Source organism: Xenopus tropicalis, chromosome 5, assembly GCF_000004195.4.
Source record: "Xenopus tropicalis strain Nigerian chromosome 5, UCB_Xtro_10.0, whole genome shotgun sequence".
Classification (NCBI taxonomy): domain Eukaryota; kingdom Metazoa; phylum Chordata; class Amphibia; order Anura; family Pipidae; genus Xenopus; species Xenopus tropicalis.
The window spans coordinates 107,108,103-107,117,029 of NC_030681.2; positions in this window are offsets into that span (position 1 = coordinate 107,108,103).

The following is an 8,927-nucleotide window of genomic DNA, read 5'->3' on the forward strand; positions in this document are numbered from 1 at the left end:
GTGAACTACCTTAAAGGGGTTGTTCACCTTTGATTTAACATTTAGTATAATGTAGAGCATAATATTCTGAGACAATTTGCAATTGGTCTTCATTTTTTATTATTTGTAGAATTTTAGTTATTTCATTTTCAGTTCAGCAGCTGTCTGGTTGCTACAATCCAAATTACCTTAGCAACCAGTGAGTAGTTTGAATGAGAGACAGGAATATGAATAGGAGAGGGCCTGAATAGAAAAATAAGCTATAAAAAGGAAGAATATCAATAAAACTGTAGCCTCACAGAGCAATAGTTTTTTGGCTGCTGGGGTCAGTGACCCCCATTTGAAAGCTACAAAGAGTTAGAAAAAGAAGGCAAATAATTCAAAAACTATAAAAAAATAAATCATGAAGACCAATTGAAAAGTTGATTAGAATTGGCCATTCTATAACATACTAAAAGTAAACTTAAAAGTGAACCACTCCTTTAAGTCTTCTGTGTATGTACTGTTTATTGTATGTATATCTATATATAATTTGAAGTACAAAAATATTGAAAAACAATACATACAGTAGCTGTGAGTGCAGCACTTGGAACTCTTCATTTATACAGTATATATCTATATATCCAGTGCTGGATCTAGGCATAGGCAGGGTAGGTACCTGCATAGCGCACATTGGAGGGGGGTTTTCAGCCTCCTAGTGCTGCCCTAAGGGAGCTTATGGAAAGCTGCCCCCTTTTGCCCTCGGACGTGGGATTTGTGTGTTGGAGGGGGACAGAGGGGGCACATTGCTAGTGCAGAGAGCACAATGCACTAGAAGAGCTGAAATTCTCTATAGTTTTTAACCCACAGAGCAGCATTAATCACATAATTCCAGAGTTATGCTTTCTATTGGCTGCCTCCCAAACAAAAAATTTACCCTCCTTCCCTGGGGTCTCCAGATAAGGGTTCTTTTGTAATCTGTAACACCACTCCTTTAGGGTGAAGACACACAGGGCTACTAGTAGCAGCTATTTGTCACGGTTACAAAAATAGACAGTGCTGATCATTTACTGATAATTGTCTCTATGTGTGTTTTAGCAGAAGCAATTCTCAGTATTGTCTACGGCAGGGTATAGTCTGGTGTTTAGTAGCTGTGACAAGTAGCTGCTACTAAGTAGCTCTGTGTGTATTCAGCCTTAGGCTACAGTCATACAAGGCTGTGTGGCCTATGGATATAAGCAGGGTAAGAAACAGCCTGACTGCTTACCTCCGCTCTGACGTGATATTTCTGCACCTGCCTGGGCACTGACACACAGAGCAGATCTTCAGTGCAAAAATGCCTCATCTGACTGTAGCCTAAGGCTCATAAAATATTTAGACATTAAAAAGTAGGATTGTTTTATCAGCATGGCTTTATGGAAGCTTAGTTACCTTTAAACAGTAAAATCAAATCATAGTTTTATTATTTATTATTTTATATTTAATTTATTATTATTACTCTACAGGGAAAAAGCAAATAAATACAAAAATAATGGGATGGGGTGGTGCAGGAATATGAAAATAACAATACTAACATTAATTTCACTAGGGGTTTAGATGAAACAAGAAAATAAATTCTGACTTCTGTTGGGCGTTATGATACAACTTAAGGTGCCCATACACGTGAAGCAGTGGGCAATATTGGGGAACATGTAGGGCCAAACGATCGAATAATAATGGCGGCAATGGGGCAGTCAGTTCGGGGACCGCATCAACGAGCTGATGTGGTCCCCAATCTGACTAAATCTTCTAACCTGCCCGATCAATATCTGGCCAATTTCAGGCCAGATATTCGTCGGGCATGCCCCTCGTTCCTGCCCCTACACAGGCCGATAAGCTGCCGAATCGGTACAAGGCACTGATATTAACAGCTACAATCGGCCCGTGTATGGCCACCTTTACTGAAATCCATAGATACGAAGAATGTATAAATGAGAAATTGCAGTGATTTTTATTCTCCAGACCTCCGGGAATATTATACTTTCTGCCCAGTATTGCAACCTAGGAATGTCATGGTGTATTGCCTTTAGTTGGTCATAATAATAATGGGTTTTCTGGCAAAATGGTTTTGCTGTCAGTCTCCGACCTTTATTTATGAATAATTAGAATACAGAATTTTTATTCACATTGAATAAGAGGCACATCAGAAAGTAATTCTGGATGGGATCCTGGTTTAAGGCTTTGTTGGTTGCCTTCCAGCTATATACTGCTCCAGTTGCTGACAGTTTTTTATGTTGGGTGCCTGGCCTTTCTGTAGGGTTAATGTAGGCTTATTAACATGAAGAATTTAATTTGTCAGGTTAGGCACTTAATGCTAAGCACTGACTAGTAATCTTTCACTGAGTGCCTTATTTTGACAAATATTTGGCTCAGTTTGAGCCAAACTAAATCATCCCTTTTTTTTATATTCCCCAGGTCAGTGAGGCATTAAATATACCATATACAGACAAAAAAATGATATTGGCTTCAGCACTGAGCTAGGGACAAGTCTTTGTGCAGAACAATATTTTAGGCTCATAGGATACTGGTGCTTTTAGCAGACAGAGAAAAAGATGTTTGCACAAATAGTCTAGGTTTATAATTGGCTATACAATGTGCAGTCTGGCCTTACTGACCTCTACATGTGCAAACAACTGGGGATGTGGTATACTTTATATTAAACCTGTGTGAGGATGTTTTGGCCAGTAGGCACTCAAACAAAATCTAAGGGTATTTAGCCTTTATTATTAAGGGTTTAATACCAAAAACACATCAGGCTTTTTGTCACACAGCAGTTCCTCATGTTTAACTACTAAATAAGGGATCCCTTTTAACTTTGGAGAAGAAGCGTGGCCTATTTTCCCCTTTTTTATTGTTGGTTTTGCAGTATTGGAGCTCTGCTTTGGAAGAGTCACCTTTGGAATATAAGTCACCTTGGAGTTCCATGACCTATTAAATTAACTCAGCTTTTGGCCTCTTTCTTTTATATGGTCATGGAACTCCTCAGTGACTTATAATATCCTTGCAAAATATAAAGCAGCCTGCTATAGTAACTTGCCTTAATTTTTTCAGGCTTATGAAGGGCACTGTAGGCAATACAGTTCATTACTTTCTCTGGGGTTGGACTGGCCTTTGTGTCTCAGTACCACATATGCCCCTTTATGTTGCTTAGCAGTAAAACAACACAGAAACATGTAAATCTGCAGTCTGTAAACATACCTTTAGCAAGCAATTTAAAGGTGAGTTATCATGGCCATAGAACTATTTTATACAGTAAACTTAATCTGTAAAGTTGTTGTGAATTTTTTTTCAGAAAATAGAAGATACAGCCATTATGTACACCGCACACTGGAGTAAATAGTTTTTGTTTGCAGTGTTCATTTCCTCATCTAGAGTTTCAGGAAAGAAATAATTTTAATTGAAATTGTTTCATATGAGTTTCATTATAAGTTTGTTTCTGTGAAGGATGACTATTATGGTAAAGTAAATGCTATTTACAAGCCAGCACTATGTGTTCAAATTTAATAGTTGTAATGTAATACTGTTCTGAGATGAATAATATACCAATGCTATGCTACCCCAAATCTCTCAGGTTTACGTTACATGGATAGATACTGTAAATATAGCAAGATCTGTAGTAAACACTATTAAATGGTGGTAGCAACATTTTAGAAAATGAACAGAGGTTAGGAGTTGGACTAGCAGTAGATGTAAGAAGTAAGTAAGTAAAGCTTGTGATAAACTTAAGCTTCTAAAATATTATGAAATATGGTTTGCTGGCCCATCATCTCATCAGTAATAATTGAACATGGAGCTCCCTGAATGAATTAGAAAATAATGAGAGAGGTGAATGTGGTTGTCACATCTCTAATCAGGCTTTGACCCCCACAGGTTTATACCCTGCCTGAAATAAAAGGGGAGGGGGATGCTGCATTTCTGCCTCTGGCCACGCATGGGTAAAGCCATGCTCGAGGCTGTCTGATGGAAGTGAATGTTCTTGGCCAATCCTGACAAATTTTGTTGATTTTGATGCTACAGCAAAGATAATTTTATATAAATTGGAAAGAAAGTGTGGTTATTGTATGTTGAAAGTGTGGTTTTGTTTGCTTATTTCACTTAGGTAGGTGAGTTAGGACTGACTTAAAGCTATATTCACATTATGCTATTCTCTCCTATTCCTGTTGAGAGACCTTGCAGTGTACAACTGACAGAGTCCAACAGTGGATGTGGACAATCCCTCTTTTGGGTCTGGGGGGGAAAAATATGTTTATCAAGTTCAACCTTTTTCTCAATTAAATCTAATCTTACTTCTAAATGATACAAAGCAAATCAAATATAACATTGCAGTTGTCTCCAGTTTGAACTAGAAAAGCTAAAACATTTCTTCTGGCTCTGGAATAGAAACTGTACCAATTCCTGAATGCTGATAGCCTTGTATTTCTTATTTGCTAAAAAAACAGCATGTAACCCTTTCTGGGAGCAATCTAATAGACTGGCCTGTACCTTCACAAACTGAATTTTTCAACTTTGCGGTTTTGCTGTAAAAGCCTCCTTTCATCTCTCTTTCATCTCAAGATGGTACCCTGGTTTCCTCAGGAAAGATCTACTGGCAAATAGAAAGTTAATTGTATGTCCTCTCCTATTTAAATATAGCAATCATATCCCCCATGAGTTTCTTCTTCAATGATTTGTAAAGGAGAATATACTGTACTTTTTAATTTCCTTTATCCCTTTCTGCTGCTGACTGGCATTGCTAGCCCTGCTCAAGGATTCCCCTGTCTTAGTCCTATTAATAAACTAAAAATTGATCCAATATAAAATATAATGAAAAAGCATAAAATATAATTTACATTTAGTGTTACATTTTAATATGTGTATTTTAAGTTTAGCAGCACCTTTCATGTATTGTATGAAACCCTCATTTAGTCATTTGTCTGAGCTTCCAGAAATAGTAGGCCTCCTGCTTCCTTTGTGCCCTTGTGCCCTTTGTACAGTCAGTTGACTTTGCCACAACTCTGTTTACATACTTCTGAGTGTTAATGTACTCATTGTTTCCCATTCACTCAGGGAGAGGAACTACTACTGCAGTGATAGTTTGTAGCATTTCAGTACTCAGATTATAAGCCCAAGATGGCCCTGTTGACAGCGCTCTGTCTCAACAAAGCACTTTGAAAATTTAATAGAGCTACCAGTGCCCAGTCACAGTAGTTTAATTGTCCTGAATACACATATGAAACATAAAGGCATATTTGATAATAAACACGTGCAAGGGCTGATTTTTGAAATATCCAACTGGGGAATCCTGAAGGGTTCAATTCATTTATGTTTGATAGCTTTGAGGAGCTGAACACCATTCTGTTATATAGGGAGACCAGTAGCAGGGCTGTGCACTATCAAGAGTCAAAATAATGTCTTCCCAGTTCATATTGCTTTAGCACAAAAATGAAAATATTTACAGTAATACATTATAAAAGATTTGGTAGATGGCTGTAAACCAATTAGTCGTAAAGGATTAGCCAGTGTATGGCCACCTTTAGACACCTTTTCCTTTACATCCACATCTCTTCCACCGAGAAAACAAATAAATGTCAATATCCATAGAATAGTAACAGTGCTCATATAGTCATCTCCCTACCCCGAAATTCCTTTCATTTTATCTTGAATTAGTGGCTGGCTTTGTGCCATATCTTCATGAATGTGTCACCTCTGTATAAAATCAACCATTTATGAGAATGAGCTTGAGTTAAATACAACTGTTTCACAGAGAGAATGCCGCAATTTGCCAAATCTCACTGTACAAAAACCTTAGCTGCAGTCTCAGGGGATGCTATTGTATCTGCTGCTCATTATATTGTAATCGAACCCACTCCGGTAGTGGATAAAACCATACCTGTAGACCTGACAGCTTACAGCCTGTCTCCACTGCAGTCTGTTATAAGCCAGAAGGGCAGCTCACTCACACTGTATAAAACCCCCTTTACTTTCACTTTGGCATGACCACAACAATGTTTCAGTAGCCAAATGCAAGTTTGACAAATGTCTTTACTGAGCCCGAGTGTGCTGCAGTACTTCATACTATTGGATTTCTATGGTGTTGGTGATCACCAATTACAGCCTTGCACAGGGTTGGTGATAGCTGGAGGACTGCAGTGATGATCCATGGGGACTCATTTAAGATGTGCAGAGCAGGGTGCAAAGGGAGGCAAGAGGTGCATGGTAGACAGAAATACAGTGCTGTGTTGCACTTGCCCTCATTGCACTCTGCACCCTGTGCACAAAATTTGAATTTTGGCATATGTAAAAAAGCACAGATATGCCTCTAAGTGCTTTTAGACTGAGCACAAAGGGCTCAATTTTTGCCCATGTGGGGCATTCAAGATAAACTGGAAATGATTTTACTGTATGTTTTACATACAGAAATATAAATATAGGAAGCAAAACTACATTGTCTTCGTTTTAAAAATCTGGATTATATAGTCGCTACTCAGTAGTTCCACATTTCGCCATCGGTGAATTTCTTCATGAAGCAGTCACAAAATTTTGCCATGGAAATTTGCTATTCGCAAAATTTTCAGCAAAGCAAAATGGGACAGATTCTCTCATCGCTACTACTCAGTTTTCCAACATATCAGGTGTAGGAAAGAACAATTTCCACTGTTCCCCATCTATCTTCATAGTGGGAGCGCTGACTTCTTCCATTCCCTTAGTGTAGTGCTTACTGTGGCTTAACTCTTGGGCTCTGAGAGAACGCTGATTGGTGCTGACATCCAGAGCTCCCAATTCTTGATCTTCTGCCAGTTATACTGTACTGGTCAGTATTTGTATGTAATCTGTAAGTTCAGTCTTTTCACCCATGTACTGTGCAGCACTGCCGAATATGTTGTTACTTTATAAATACATTATAATAATAGTTTTCCACCCTTTGTTATATTTCCAACTATGTCAGTGGGAGGGTGCAATGGATGGGGGGGTGACCATCTTACCACACAGCAGCAGTTTTATGCAATGGGAATGTATAGAGAATCCTCTCCGCTAACAAAAAAAGTGGGAGGCAACTGTGGTAGTGTATCGTAAGGCAAATGGTATCAATACTGACAGCAGTCTTTGGACTACAGCTCAAAGCCTTTCACTGTCAAGGGATACTGTGGGTTGTGGGGAACTGTAAATAAAGGAGCTACGTGAATATCCCTTTGTCCCTGACCCTGTCAGCACTAAGGAAAGCCCTGTTTATGGCTATGTGGGGGTTACCTAGTGCAGCAGCTCCAAATGTGATCATCTTTCTTGTAGGCAAGCAACCACAGGCTGTATCCCCTCTAATCATGGCCTCCCCCCACCAAAATGAATGCAGTCTTACAGCGACTTCCAACAAATAGTTTTGGGGGAGAAAAAGCGGTTCAGATGTAACTTAATATATCTTTTTTCTGGAATAAAGCCTTGCTCCTATACTAAACTCACACATGGCTAATAATTCACAACGTACAGGAAGAGGCAAGTCTCCAGCTGTTCAGGAATTCTAAGAGATCCTTATAGAATTTCCACAGTTTTTTTTCTTCACTTAACTAGGACTCGTTTCAGCTTGAGGAAAATGATGTGTCTGTCCATGAAACCATCCGTGCAGGCTATGTGCCTTCAGCAATTTTCTTTTTGTGCAGAAAAATTATATTTAGAGTATAGTTTCTCCATTGCTCAGTTCCCTTTAAATCTGTATAGCATACCTTAACTGCATGTATCTGAATTTATTCAGATTATATCTGTATAAACGACATTATATCAGAAGGACACGGTTAGGGGCACATACACTAAGATCCTATTCAGAGTAACCACAATAATTTCTGAAGTTCTAATATGTCTCAAAAATGCTTTTATCATTCGTACGAAAATATTGCCATTTCTTCGTTCATTATGCCACGAAAACCTTTCTGGGTTTGATGCCTTCCATGTCTGGCTTTAGAAGCCTTCCATAGGACTCAATGGTACTCGACTGATCAAACCTGTCGAAAAGATAGTCCTGAGGAAAGTGTAACAAATTGTTAACGAATTCCGAAATGTTTGTATTCTTTGCGCAGTACGAAGTACAATGTTTTCATGGAAATTTAACTAAAACCACAAAAAACATGGAATTTTAACAAACTTTTCGCATACATTCCGAAATGTTCTATAAGTTAGAAAAAAGTTGGAAAAAATATGAAATTATCTCAAAATTGTTAAGTAAATGTACCCCTAAGTCTTGGCAAAAGTAAAATGATATATACCCTATGGATATTCCTATGGAAAAAATTCATGGTTTTCATTAATATATGGTGCTATTATACAGTAAATATCTATGGAGAATGTTTAGTATGCTTCAAGTTATCTAACCCATTGGTAATATTAATCACCCCAAAGGTGGCCAGGCGGGCAGTGATCTGATGTGCTGTGGAGTAGCAGGAGATACTAGACATGGATCTCAGCTACTGGAGCAGTGCCATCTTGCAGAGGAGACTACACTGAGATATACTTTTGAGTGTGTGCAATGTTTGGCCAAGGAGAGGAACCTGAAGCCCCTCGTACATATGCCCAGGGGTGCTGAAATGGGTTTAGAGTTCTTCCTTTTTTTCTTTTGTGTATTTATGTTTCCCAACACCTACTAAAAGTTAGAGGCTATCTAAAGGGTTTTTAGGTCATGATCATGACAATTTAGTACAGGTATTATGCCACACGGAGAGCGCAAAAATCTAGAGTCTATACAGTAGGTTGGGTGGTTGGTTGGTTACAACGGAAGCCCAGAATCTGAATCCTTTTTAAGTGAAGGTTAAAATACTGGGAGTCTTAAGATGCATAGACAGGAATTTGTACCTAAGGTAGGCATTTGAAATCTTAGGAGGACCTCTAGTGGCAACTTAGTGTATTATGTTTGTTAACCATAGAGTCTGGTTATTAGCCCAAACAGCAGTGATAAATATAGGATTGTG